General features: G+C 30.9%; 1 protein-coding gene across 2 annotated transcripts in view; it reads left to right on the top strand.

The window, feature by feature from the left end:
- KLHL1 (kelch like family member 1) overlaps window positions 1-15,009 on the top strand; it is a gene marked incomplete at its 5' end in the record, with an annotated part of 376,374 nt that overhangs the window by 242,513 nt on the left and 118,852 nt on the right. The window lies entirely within an intron of this gene.

The following is a 15,009-nucleotide window of genomic DNA, read 5'->3' as shown; positions in this document are numbered from 1 at the left end:
GCTGAGCCTGTGCGTCCGGAGCCTGTGCTATGCAACGGGAGAGTCCACAACAGTGAGAGGCCCGCATACCACAAAAAAAAAAAAAAAAAAAAAGATTTTAGAACATTGCAATTATTAATTCACTGCTTCCCTGTTTTGATGATTGATCTATCTACATATCTATCTATCTACCTAATTAGCTAGCTAGCTAGCCAGCTAGTTATCTATCAAGCTATCATCTATCTGACCTAAGATACAATAATATGATCATTCTCTGATGAATATACATATTCTGTGGCCATCCCTACGGTATTCTTAAAAGTTCAAAGCATGGAATTTCAAATGTCTATAGAAGGATAAGATATATTACTGAATAGTACAGAGTTATGAATTAATACCATTTAGCAATTGGAATTATGGAACCTTTAATAATTGGAGCTAAGAAGAATACACACACCAAGTGAAAATATCACTTCATTTTATTGATGAGGTATGTAGGACACAGGTCATTTGATAAAACACCAAGTTCTCAACTTAGAAGAAGAGTAATTAATTTTCCCTGATTCAGAGTCTTCTGTCTTTAAAATAACTTGTAATGTTGCAAAATTATCCATGCACAACATTGTTAACCCAGGGCGTCTGGCATCTCAGGGTATCCAAAAATAAGCTTGAAGGTGGCTCTGACCTCTGAAGTGATAGGTAAAATTGTGTATGTGTACCTTTCTTATGAGGGATATTAAGAGCCTGTTCATTTGAATTAAAATCACTATCAACATTTTCAATAATCCACATATTACTAAGAATGTAAGATAGGGAATTAGGAAATCGGGAAATAACAATAGGCAAGTATAACATGTTAGTAACAAGAGAAGAGAGAGGGAGCTGGGTCACATATTAAGATTGGAAAGTTAAAAAAAAAAAACACTTTGCCAAAATTGGGAAACAAATGAAGTTTTATGAATAAATTAAGAATTGTGTTTCATTTGGCTACTAAAATAAATAAAGAAGTAAAAGTAGAAAATTTATGGAAATCCTGCCTAAACAAATTATATTCAATAAAAGTTTGTCCTAACACCAGGCTCTTATAAAAGGAAGGGAAGCATCTATTTTGGTAATGGGACAAAGAATGAATTGGAAAGCCATGCACTGGATTTTTCTGAATCTTCCAACATAGGTTCTGATACCACATATTCTCAGAGCTTGGGCATCCTCTCTCAAGATGGAAATAGCCAATGATCACTATTAGCCAATAATAGGTAGATAGCCATTAACCAATGATAGATGATGTGGCAATTGGTCCCTTTGATCCTGCCCACCCATTTCACCTGTCTGCTGAAATGTTGGGAGTTTGGAGTTAAATTGGTACTGAAAAATCATCATATATAATATGACACATATGAGAGGAGGCCAAGAATGTGGCCAGGGCTCCATTTTTTTCATGATATGCCTTTTCTTCATACCCTCCTTGCCCACTCTTTTGTCAATAAAAATGGGAGCTGCTCCTACATGTGTATCTCATCTAAACGATTACATCAGAATAGAGATGTACATTCTATTGACTCATTTGTTCCTAAGGCTACACATTACACATAGGGTTTTAATTCTGATTGGTAAAGGTGCTTTATCTTGATTAGTGAAACAATATTTATTAATATTAGAAAATAAATTATTATTATGTTTTGGTGAAACTAACTAGTAAAAGACTTTTAAGTTTAACTCATCACAGTGTCCAATAGGCATAAACATAGCATATATTTATTTTCCATTTCTCATCTCTTAAGCTGGGTACATTACAAACATAACTTTATATACACTTTCAAGCAACATAGGTGCAGGGGGAAAAATAAAGCACATTTTCTTTTCATAAAAATGTCTTTAGATATAGGAGGGGCTATTGCTTCCATAACTATTATTAATGAATTACATGTCATTATAAGCACTTTTCATACAGTATTTCTAATCTTAAAAAATATAATTGCAAGGTAGGGGTTATTAATTATATTATGCAGAGGGATAAACAGGTTCAAAGAAGTTAAGTGATTTTTCAAAGGTCATAGAGCTAGTGAAAAATCCAGTTTTCCTGCAAATCTAGGCTAGTCAGATATGCACATACACAGGGATATTACTACTGTGAATGTATGTTGTTTCCTTATTTGCTGTCTAAACTTGAAGATCATTAAAATGTTCTGAATACAGCAATTCTCAAGATTCCTATTAAAAGCCTGAGAAAGGAAGAAGAGTGGCAGAATTGGAATTAACATGCATTTATTTCTTTCTTCAGTCACCAAACATATATTTTATCTCATTTAATTTCTATAATATCCTTATGCAGTAAATATCATTATTATTTTTTGACAAATGAATAAATTGAGAATTGACATTATAATCATTTTTCTAGTGAACTGTAGAGCTCAGACTACTCTAATTGTGTTTGATACTGTGTTTCCTCTCCTACTGATGAGAAATAAGTGCAAAGTTTATTTCTGCAGATGGTTTCCTATTTACCTCAATGTCCAGCCAGAGTTTTAAAAAGTTTAATTAAATCTAGAATTTTCCAGCCTTTGCATGAATTTTCAAAGCTACTAAACATCTCAAGGTTCTTAAGAAAAGCCATATGATGACCAGAAAACACTTTTTTCTTGGGTTTGGGAGCCAGTAAATATGGGTTTTGTCCTTAATTCTGACAGTGCTTAATGTGTAGTGTTTTTTTTTTTTTAACTTTCAAGTGATTTGTGTGTATATACTGTGTGTCTTATTACATTACCTATGTAATTATATTACATATTATATATATTATATACATATTTATATATAATATATAATTACAAAATGTTTTTGTTATATAACAAAACAATATTATATTATAAAATACTAGCAGTATTTAAATGAAGAAGAGCCTACATTTTTCTAGTGTGGTAGGGGTTTATTTTCAAAAAGAAATAGTCCTTGGACTAATTTTTGAAGGAGACTTGAGAGAAGAATTTGGCTTATCTTTTTACAAGGTAATTGCTATAGAGATGTGAATGATATGTTTCAGGTGAGTGACAGAACAATATTTGGAAGACCAGGTATGAACTTCTTATGTGTATTGTTAAGCAAAACATAGTAAATTACTGACCAAGGAGAGAGTGGAAAGGCAAAAAAATTTAGAGATGTTTAAAACAAACAAACAAAAAAAGGAGAAAATGAAAGCTTCTAGGATTAATTTAAACTAAATAACTTACAAGTTTTTATATAGCTAGGAGTTTCTATTTCTATTTAGTGAGTGCATGAAAAAATTTCTAGAGTAAAAAAAGTGAAAATAAAGACAATGACAGAAACTTTAGCAACAAAGAAAACATGTTAAAGGATTGATTAGAGCCAAAGAATAAATGTAGATTATAGTGAGAGTCTGCTCTTATAATCATGAGGCAACTAACCCACTTCACTTAAGCAGATTTCTGTTCCTTCATGTCCTACAATCTGCATTCTCATGTTTTTTGTTACTAAGCCCATTATGTTATAGAAGTTATTTCTTAAGTTCTGATATTCTCTATTATTCAAAAATCAATGTATGTTATTATGAAGTATAAATTATTCTAATTTGGTATAGAAAAACAAAGTGAAGATGTAAATTTTAGTAGAGAATATGGATTTTATTTGAGAACACTAGTAGACAAAATGAGCTTCAGAAAAGAATGAAAGAAAAGACATTTTAAAAACTCAGAAGTAATAATGCCTATTTTATTTTCTATTGAAATAGAATAGCTAATACTGAAATAAATTCAATTGACTTTGCAATAGAAAGGACCAGAGGAAAAGGCAAAATCAAAGAAATATATAATTGAGATATACTCTAAGAAGTGGTGAATGATTTCTATTAGCTTTTTAAATAAGTAAGGAACAGAATTTTGCATAATAGTTTTCATGTTTTTCTTGGATACCAAGGAGGTTTATAATTTCAAAAGAATTGGAAAAAATATGGAAATTTCATTTAAAAGAATGGGTGATTATGTATACAAATATACATATCACAAGGAGGCTACTCAATTTGATTCACTTATTTTTCTATATTTCCTTTTTCAAAGATGCAATAAAAGAACATGTCGCTATGCAATAAACAACACATTTTAACATTTTGTAACTATTGTTTCCACTGGTTTTAACTCATTTCATAAAATGGATCTTTGTAATAGGTACATGTATATTTATTTGTTAGATACATATTTTAAAAGTATACATAAGTATCCATTTTGTTGTGCACTTTTCTAATGAGTGATTTAGAGAGTAGAAGCATGGTGCTCTCAAAAAGTACGGTTCCATGTATGATCAAGTCAAAAGTCTTCAGGGAAATTCAGTTTTATCACAGAAATTATTTAAAAGGTTGGAGATATACAGATAAACTTTGCTTCATGTCTTAGAACTGGTGTTGTTTATCTCTTTAGAGACAACAAGGAGAACCCTTTCTCACAATGTTCTAATAAGTATACCTACTGACTCTTAAGATAAATAAATAGTAGTGTCTGTTTATGTGTATAAACATTTACTTTTATTTTCTGTAGCAAAATGTGAAAGGAAAAAATAAGTTGCAATGGATAATAAAATATTGCCTAGGTTTAGAGGAATATTATTTATAATCAAATAATAAAAAAATTAAAAAATAACAAGGAGACTAAAGAGTTTAAATTAAGGAAACAGATGCTACCTCTATCTTACAGGAATTAATTATTTTTATGCAAATCTGTAATAAATTTATTCCAAAAGGTTCTTTATGGCAGTTACAGCAATTCAAGAGGGGAGAGGTCTTCAATCATTTACCCCATTGGAAATGTGACAGTTGATTAGATACCAGAGACATAAAAACTCTGTTGTCTGTAAAAATTACAGCCACAACTAAAAAACCTAATGAAAAGCAAGTAAAATGACAAAGAGTGAATAAATAGAAAAAAAACAGTCATAAATCACAGCATAAGTTATACAGAATAGATTATACTTCTGAGCAATTTATGTTTTATTTGATTTTACTTCCCCAAAGCAAGCATAGATAAACTACTCCTTGATAAATCCAACAGTTCTCTACCTTTGTCAGTATAACATCCACTGTTTAGCGTATTATATATCTTATCTTTAAGAAGGAAAAAACTCTTAACTTCTTTAAAAAAGAAAAACTCTTAACTCTTACAAATGAGTAATGCAAAAAGAATCAATCAAACACATTAACATAATCCATTACCAGTCTTTGTTACTTTTTCATTTTTTTTCTTTTTTTTCTCTCTCTGATCTGCTCGCTGTCTGATTTGTTAATTATTATACCAGGCCATCATCAAAGAAATAGTCTCCTCCATAAAATTAGAGTATAAGAGTTTTAAAAAAATTGTGGAATAATGTTATTCTTCTCCAAAAGAGACCTTGAAAACTGTGTCTTTAAAACAGAAACACAAACAATGTATACTTCTAAAATCTTATATATTTTTCTTAAATACTATTTAGATTCATGATCTTTTAACCCACTATGACATTCAGAGTTCAAGTTACAACATTAAGAAAGTACAAAACCTTTTTATTTCAGTAAGTTTTAAGTCAACAGATTGTTAATGTAAAAAACGATTTACACACGCATAAACTCATACATTCGCATTACACCCTTTGGTCAAGTAAAGCGAGTGGAGGAGAGTTGTAACCTATTCTGAAAGCCTTTATTTTTGCTACAGTATATCAAGTGTTTCTGCCTTTATCAAGGGCTGATCACACTGTTTCTGGTTTTTATCACATCTTTCTTCATACTGAAATTTCCCTATTGCTATGACTCCTTCTATATTTTCTATTATGAATTTTACTCTATATTGGATCATTCCAAGTAACTTACAGAGATGTGTTGCTTCAGACATATTAAAACAAGACAAAATTTCTCATATTCCTTTCCACCAACTACTCCAATTCCCTGTTCCCTTTTCCAGCAAAATATGTAGTTATCGTTTATAGTTATTAAATCTACTTACTTGTAATCATCATTTTTCTCTTCAATTCACTATAACAGTTCTTTGAACTAGTCAAGATCACCCAAAACCTCCATGTTGTCATTTTTCCCACATCTCACTTGTTTTCATCTTACTTGGCTTCTCAGCAGCCTTTGACACAATCAATCTGGCCATTCTTACTCAATGATAATTGTTAATTCTTTCTGCTTTCTGATGTTGAAATGACCTAGGACACCATATTTTCTGTCAAGAATAGCATTTACTTCCATACTTTTAAATACTATCTGGGAGTCAATTATAAATTCTGATCGTATATTTCTAGCTCTAAACTTTCCCTGAAAGATAGATTCAAATATCCAATTAACTACTTGATATCTCCCATTGGATATCCAACAACTATTCAAATCTTCACATGTCCAAAATGGAAGATTTCAAAGTCCCAAGACTCCATCCACCCCCACTTTCTCAGTAAATATTATTACCAAACATTTAGTTGTTCAGACCTAAATCCTAGAATCATTTTTAATTCTCTACTTTGCATTGCATTTAGCCTTCATTTCCTTAGGAAGTCCTTTTGACTGCACTCCTCCAAACCATATCCTGAATCCTGAATCTGTTCTGTTTTTTTTTTTCTACATCTCTACAACCACATGCTAAAACAAGACACCAATATCTTTCTCCTGTACAGTTGAAATAGCCTGCTATTTATTATTCTAACTTTTATACTTAACCACTGCCATAACTTTCATTTAGCAAGCAAACAGAATTTTTACAGTATGAATCAATTCATCTCAAACTTAAGCTTTAGATACTTAGAACAAAATTTTAATATCCCTGTCCTACAAGGCCCTACATCAACAGTCCCATGACCACTCCTCTGATCTCATTTCCTACCAGTTCTCAAGACCCTACAGGCACACTGATATTCTTTCTGTTTCTTGAACAAATCAGGTTTATTTCTTCTCTAGTACATTTGTACCAGCTGATTCTGGGGACTAGAAACCCTGGCGCCCAAGAGAAGAGGGTGGTGGTGATACAGTTTTCTAAGGGGTAACCAATGAAAGGGGAGACATGTTCTAGAGATAATTAAAGACAGCAATAAAACTGACTAAACATCGGTGAGCTTTTATCACTACCATACCTTGGCAATTCTAAACAATGCCAGGGATAACACATTCCTACCTGCTGGGTAGAATGGCCCATCACACCCCTTTTCTGGTCCCTCCCTGCCAAAAGGTGTTCACCCCATCATGGCATGACTGACTCTTTCTTATTAAATACATCTCACCTTAAATGTGTCTTCTTAGCACTTTCATCTACTGTTTTCTTGCTTAGTCATAGTTTGTTTTCATCTCTTTCCTTAAAACTATATTTTTCAGAAAATCAGACTTGAAGTTCTTGTTCACAAAGTTCCTGGCATAGTTGATACTCAATAAGTATTTGTTGAATCAACAAATGGAAAGTTTATGTTAAGTCTTAGGAATTTTAGCTTCATTTATTCTAACTCTCTGTTGATGTATGATTTGTCTGTAATGTGAGAGAAAGCTCTGCATTTGTGTGTTATCATGGAGCTAACAGTGGATACTAGGAACGTGGTCATAAAGAGGGATCATAGCACATTGATTTAGACTTTACTAAAAATCCATTATTCAATGGACAATGGAAGGTCAATCTTGAATAAGATATAACCCCTAATCTCTTTGTTCTATTAGACATAATAATAAAATAAATTTATCAGAATGACATAAATAAGTCAGTGGTGTATTTAAAGATAAAATGGCTATAAGAAAACTTGGTTTCATTTTCACATCTAGCGTAATAAACCAGAAAGCGAAAGTCCATTTAATGAGGAAAGGAAAACTGAACTTAAAAATTATACTAGTTCATAAACATTTTAAATAATATAAGCATATTAAATAATATACACAAAATTTGTCAAGAGGCCACACAGTGCAAGAACAATTATTTTTCTCAATTAAACATTAAAAAGAGAATTTCATTTCTTGTTCATGCTTACTGTATAAGAATGATAAAATTTAAATGGAATATATTAATTTGTAAGAGGACTAAGAAAAATTGTGGAACATTTGTAATAAGGCAAAAGCCATTTAAATCATTCAGATTTTGATGTGATTTTAATTTAGGATTTAGGAAAATTTTAATGAACTATTAAAGACATTTTAATATTTTAGTAAGTGGAGTTTATAGAGATGAAATCTGGAGATGAAAATCGGATCCTTAGACTTATGAACACTGAGTCTTTTGGCAAATCTCAAGGCTAAAGCCTCAGAAGAGAAAATTTACATTGATCCAATTATAGAATTATTCTTTTATTTTGTTAAGTGATTTGTTTGAAATATACATAAAATACATACATTCCTGCATCTTCTTGTCCACATTGCTATTTTTAGAAAATATTTTTGCTTGTTACTCTTTGAGGAACAATAAGGTAGCTTTCGGGACTGAAGCAGAGTGATGCAAGGGATGAGTTGCTAGAATTCAGAGAAGGTGAAAAAGCAAATCATTAAATGTTTAGGAAACTATTCTAAGAACTTTGGCATTTCCTTGAAGTGTAATGGAAGCTGTTGCAGGGTTTTGAGTAGAGGAGAGTCTGATCTAATGTATACAAGTCAATGGACTCTCTCTTGTTGCTGTGTTGAGAGCATACTGGAGGAAAACAAGAGTGGAAAATGGAAATCAGTTAATAGGTGATAGCAATTTAGAAGTGAGAGGCTTTTGAAGTGGTCAGATGATGGTAATAAGTTACTAGCAATGAAGATAGTGAGAAGTGTTTTCATCCTAGATATATTTTAAAGTAGAGCTGGTTAGATGGGGGAATGAAAAAGAGAGGAATCAGAGAGATTCCAGGGTTTTTTGACTTGAGCCCCAATGAGGAAGGATGTACTTTTAAGATTTCTATGAGATCCCTAAGTGGATGTGTTGAGTAGGCATTGAATGCATCATTCAGGAGTTGTGGAGAAATGGTCAGGAGATATAAACTAGGAAACTGTTGACAAAGATAAAGACATGATGTGGGGTGGTCTCACCATAGAAGTGAGTATAGATAAATAAAAGAAGAGGACTAAGAATGATGTTCTAGGACATCAAAACATTACAAAACTAGAGATAAAAAGAAGAACCTAGTGACTGAAATGGAGTAACTAATCAAATAGAATAAAAACCAAGGGAGCTTAATGTCCTGGAATTTCAGGTAATAAACCAACATAAAGGAGTGTGGATGCTGCTGAGAGGTCAAATAGACTGATGCCCAATACTCGATTTTTGAACTTAATAAATTGAAAGCCATTGATGACTTTGACAAGATTTGTTTCTGTGGAATAGAGCTAAGCAAACATGGGAAAACTAGAATTTAAAAGAGTAACTACATAGAATCTTTAAAACTGCAAAACTGAACTGAAAAATTAGCTTAAAGGTGGCTGGTTTTGTCAGCCTGGATCCACTGGTGAGAAACAAACATTGAAATTTCAGCATGAAAAATTTAAATAAAGAATCATTAATTCTTATATTTAGAGTAAAGAAGGATTGAAAAGTAAGAAATTAAGAGAACTCTAAATAATACAGAAATATCAGATATAAAGAGTAGCTACTACCTATAAGGCTAATACCAACCCCCAGAGCTGAGATCTGGACCTCCTTGAAGAGGGAACAATCATGGCTTCCTGGATGGAAGAGGAGTCACTGCGGTAAAGCAAATGGCAAGACTTGATAGAAACCTGTTCTCCAGAACTTACTAGAAATCTTCCCCCTACATGTCTCAAAAGAGACACCCTACTGTACTGGGGAACTTGCAGATAAGTGGGCTCATACCAGGAAACAAAATCTTTCCTCCTGCTATATCTCTTCAGCGTCCTCTACTGATAATGCTTACCATAGTGCCAGTTGGCAAAGAAAAATTATTTAAAGGACCCATTTTCACAAAACAACCTAAAAGGATGATTTTGGAAGTGAGAGTTAATAAACTGACAAATGTGAAGCTGGGGGAGTGGAGCCAAGCATTTTTGTATACTTACAGTTGTGATTCAGAAGAGAGGGGAATTTGATGATGTAAGAGAGAGGGAAGAATTGTTGGAAAATTTTCTTTGAATGTACTAAAGTAGGTAGGATTTCATGCACGAATGGATAGATTGGCTTTAGAAAAGACAATTGGAAAATTATCTATGTCAACAAGTGAAAAAGATATCTGTGTGCAGATGTGTGTAGGTGAGCAGATGCAATGGTGGATCCTACATTTGACTCTGACATTAATTCAGTGTTTGATCATGGAAAGTATATCTCATTTAATTAGACCTTGGTTTCCACATCAGGGCAAGGAGAAGATGGAAATATCTCTTCTGAGAGTAACATTGTACGATTGAAAATAGGTTTTAATTTCCTAAGAATTGATGCCTGCTCAAAATTCTGTGACATAGATAATTTTATAGAGAATTAGGATATTCATGCCTCCCTATGTGAAAAAAAATTCATAATGTTTCAAAGCTCTCATGAACTTTTCATTTTTTCAAAATATACTAATGTAAAGCAAAAAGCAACTTGAAGAATGCCTTTTGCTCACCAAATAAATGGTCTTTCATGAAATACAGATTCCTTCCATTGTAGTAATTTTTTCCTAACTCATCATTTACAACTTTTAAATGCCAAAGAAAAAAAAACTTAAAAAATAAACTGTTAAGATTACTTTGCAAACTTCTATAATTTAAAGTATTCCTAAGAGGAAAGGAAGCAAAGTATAATCTATGGGAAGAAAACACAAGTGAACTGAATTTTATCAAACGTGTACTGAAATAACTACTACTGTGATTTCAATTTACAAGAGTATCAGACAAATTAAACAGTTTATTATTTTAATGATTATGAAAATGGAAAAAAAAATACCCCCTAGAGAAGAGCAATTCAACATTGATGACTACCCAGAGAATTAGGCACATATACTCTTTTCCATTCTAATTAAATGGAAAATGCCCATAGGTCACCCAAAATAAAAGCTGTTCTTTAATAATGTTTAAAAAAATAACAGTACCTGCTAATGTTAAAAAGTGATAATACTAATATATTATTTTGCATAAATATTAAAAATTTATTTATCCAAAAATTTATTATGAAATTTCAATATTCTAACCATTAAGCAAATGGCACACATGTTAATTTAATATTTCCTAAATATACATCAAATTTTCCAATTCAAATCCTGAAAAATTGGAGGAAATTTTATTTACTTTCTATATGATCAATTTAAATTAATGAAAACAATTCAGAAATTTCTATTATCAGAATTATTTGTTAGTCTTTTGTCACTTAACCTCATCAAGTGGAATTCATCAGGTGGGTACATTACTTTCTGTCTTTTTTGAACCAAACAATAGTTTATGAAATATTAGTGAGCTTTTTTTTAACCTTTGTTAATTTGAAGTTGTGTTTACTCTAACATTTTCTACCCACTGTTAGCTTCCTTACCAGACCAATACAAATCAACTTAGAATTAATTTTTTCACAATTTCCAAAGATGATAGTGAATGATCACATGATGCAATACTAAAATGTGTATGTACCTTACTTTCTCAGATTTGTATTGCCTAAAAGACTTTCAAGACCAGCACTCTAATATTTTGCCCGTGGAATCTGAGGTTCTGAGAATTAAAGACTATTTTATGTAATATTTTTATTTTAATAACTTATAGATACATTTAAAATGGAATTTAGGAATCCTAACTCTCAAATGACAGTTTTTCCATCTATGAGAACAAGCTTTCCAACAAAAATATTATCTTTTGACTCTCATTTAGCACAAGTTGAAATATAAACTGTCATCATGACACCAGAGCAGAAATGACAACACAGATACTGAATATGTCAATTTTTTTGTGTTATAGTTCAAGTGTAATGCTAGATAATTTAAACCACAAAGACTAGTTTTATTGTAATTCAAAGAAAAAGTTTTCCTGACCAATTAAGTAATATTTTATTATCTATAAATGTTTTCCTTGAAATTTATGATCATATAATTATTTACTGAGTTTCTCAATGTTCATTACAACCATCTTAATAAATATATTCATATAATTTACTTCTGTATATAAATACTGTCTTTAAATGTATTTTATTGCATAATTAATGAAATTAATACAATCATGTTTATATTTTTAAACTACCAATTGTACTTTTTAAATATATAATCTGTGTATGTCTATATTGATTAACATTTTCAGTAGTCATGACGTCTATTTTATGATTTATTTAGTAGTAAGATACACTGGTATAACACTAAATGCTTTAGATATATTATCTCCTTAAATGTTTTACTACATACATATTGTTATACTGTAGATATTTAGTTTATACATGAGGAAATTGAAACTTAGTTAAATTACCCAAAGTCAAGTATAGTAGAAAAGGTATGAAATAGAATACTACATGCAAAATATTTAATAATTTTTTTCAAAATGCATTTAAATTTTGATCATTAAAATTCTAACAGTCTTCTTATCATTGTTTCACATGCTCTGTTTTTCTTTGGTCATAAATTAATTAAAGAACAGTATTCTGAGAATGTTATTGTGATATTTTAAATATTTCAGGTATACTTCTGAGGACTCATTTTTTTCACTAAAAACCTACCTTTATTTGACGTGGAATAATAAATTGATAAATAGATGTTTAAATAATCAAATTTAATTATTAATTTTAAAGCAAAATATTTCTTTTTTTTCTAAAGAACTTAAAATAAATAAATAAATATAATGGCACCTGACTGAAAAACAGCTTTTAAAAATAGATACCATATACATCTTAGTCTATCACTAAAGTCTTCTGGTGTGGTTTCAAGGACATGGCTACATATATGTTTCCCATTTCCCTGGTGTAAATAGGTGTTGAAATTACACTTAATTTCAACACCTGTGGCGGGGGGGTGGTTGGGGAGAGTTAATCAGTGACAAACAAAAAGTGAAAATAGAAGAGAAGATAGATTAAAGTTAATATTTTCATTATTTATTTTAAAATTGTCATATATTGTACTATAGAATTCCTGACCAGTACATCTACATTTAAAGGTATATTTATTTCCTTAAAATATTTTAAATATTATTTCACATAAAAGTTATTTGATAGACTATGTTAAGGAGATCATCAATTGCTTGTTTTTTATTTCCACATGGCTATTAATAAAATACAGTTACTGAGGTTATACATTATTATTGTGGTAGTTTTGAAAAAATCAAATCCTTCACAATTCCATGGTTAACACTTTTATTTTTCTTCTAGTACTTCAGGCAGCCTAGAGTTATATATTATTCAATACTTAGGCAGATTAAATACACATTAAACATATGTAAAAGGATGAAACATGTGATCTTGAAGACTAAAATATCCCATATTTCCCACAGGATAAAGTGGCAAATGTTGAGGCTGAAATTATAAAATTACTAAAACAACAACAAAAACATGGTGTGTTTTCTATGATTAAGCCTTCTTATTACCTCTACATTTGGTTTCTGAAATATTTTCAAAGATTTGCTCTAGACTAGCATTTCCCAGCATTTTGTCCTGTATAGTATTAATAGTATTTAAAGGTATTTATCACAAAAGTGTTTCAGGTTAAAAAAAAATTATAAACCCATCTTACCTTGTGCCCCTTTTAAAATTTTGCAATGCAGATTGTCACAGTAATTTCTTAATAAAGAAATTCACTTAATTCTAACTCATGGAATCACTGATTTTTCTGAAGAGCACTTATCTCAAGTAAAGGCTATTGATATCTCATGGAAAGAATGGTCTACTGAACACAGTAGGGAAGCACTGTTCTGGGTGGTTTTATTTTCTAAAGATTTGGAATTCTTAATGGTAAAGGTTAATAAACACTGGATTTTCATTTAGAGTAAATTATCCTTAATTAAAGGTGTTCTAAGGTGTGCTTACATTTAAAGAAGTTGGCTTTCTTCCACTTCTATGAGTCTGTCTACCACAAAGTAACCTGCAAAACTGGCTTTGCTGAACTGGAAAAGCAGCATATTCAGTGAATTCAATAAGTTGACTTATAAAGACCTGGAAATAGAGTCATAAGTAATAATGAGTGTGTTATTCTCGACTCAGTCGGCTGTGGGGATTTTTCAAACCATTAAACAACTTCCCAATTTGCTACAAATTCAGCATAAGTGCTGCACTGTTTTCAAAAGGAGGCTAAGAATAAGAGATGGCAAATATATGGTAAGAATTTAAGGAGTGATGAATATTTAATCACAATGAACACCTGATATCTGGTTTCAGGGAGTAGTCACTCATAATATTCATCTATTATAACAGTAAAAGATGTAACTTGATTCTGACCATGAGTTTTCACCTCATGCTAATATACATTCGTGTTAATGTTTATCTCAGAATATCCCAAATATATATATATATATATATATATATATATATATATATATATATATATATAATTAGTCAGATAAATAGGCTATGTCTGAAATATAAAGATCTGTTTAAATGATAAATGTCCATTTCATCTGATTGATCAATATTTTAGGAGAATGGAATGGCATTTTGTTCTGATCTCATGTCCAGAAATGAAGCCTAGACATGTGTTTTCTTTTTAAATAACGTCTCAACCGCTATTGCCTTCTTACTCCATGTGTCCCCAAGCTTTTTTTTTTTTTGTAAATATACGTTTTCTTTAAAAAGTTCTCAGTCTCCTTTCCCTGTTTATTATCATTGTCTTTAGATTATGCCATATCATTTTTTGAAAGGACTCTATGTTAATTACATAACTCCAGTGACATCTTTCCCCACCTGTATCTATTCCTCACAATGCTTTCAGAGTGAATTTTTTTAAACACAAATTTAGTTATAATGTTCATTGGCTTTGGAACACACACATCAGATACTTATACACTATACAATATTCATAGCATTACATTCTTTGTTACAATCTTCTTTCCTATAGTTATTAATCTACTTGTAGAAAGCAATGGGATTTTTAAAAATTGTTTTCTAGTTTAGCACATGACAAGACTTCTAACCTCTACATCCATAACCTGAACTTCATACTCAGACATGCATG

Source organism: Grampus griseus, assembly GCF_964374135.1.
Source record: "Grampus griseus genome assembly, chromosome: 18".
Taxonomy (NCBI): Eukaryota; Metazoa; Chordata; class Mammalia; order Artiodactyla; family Delphinidae; genus Grampus; species Grampus griseus.
This window is presented reverse-complemented; position numbering and strand designations above follow the sequence as displayed.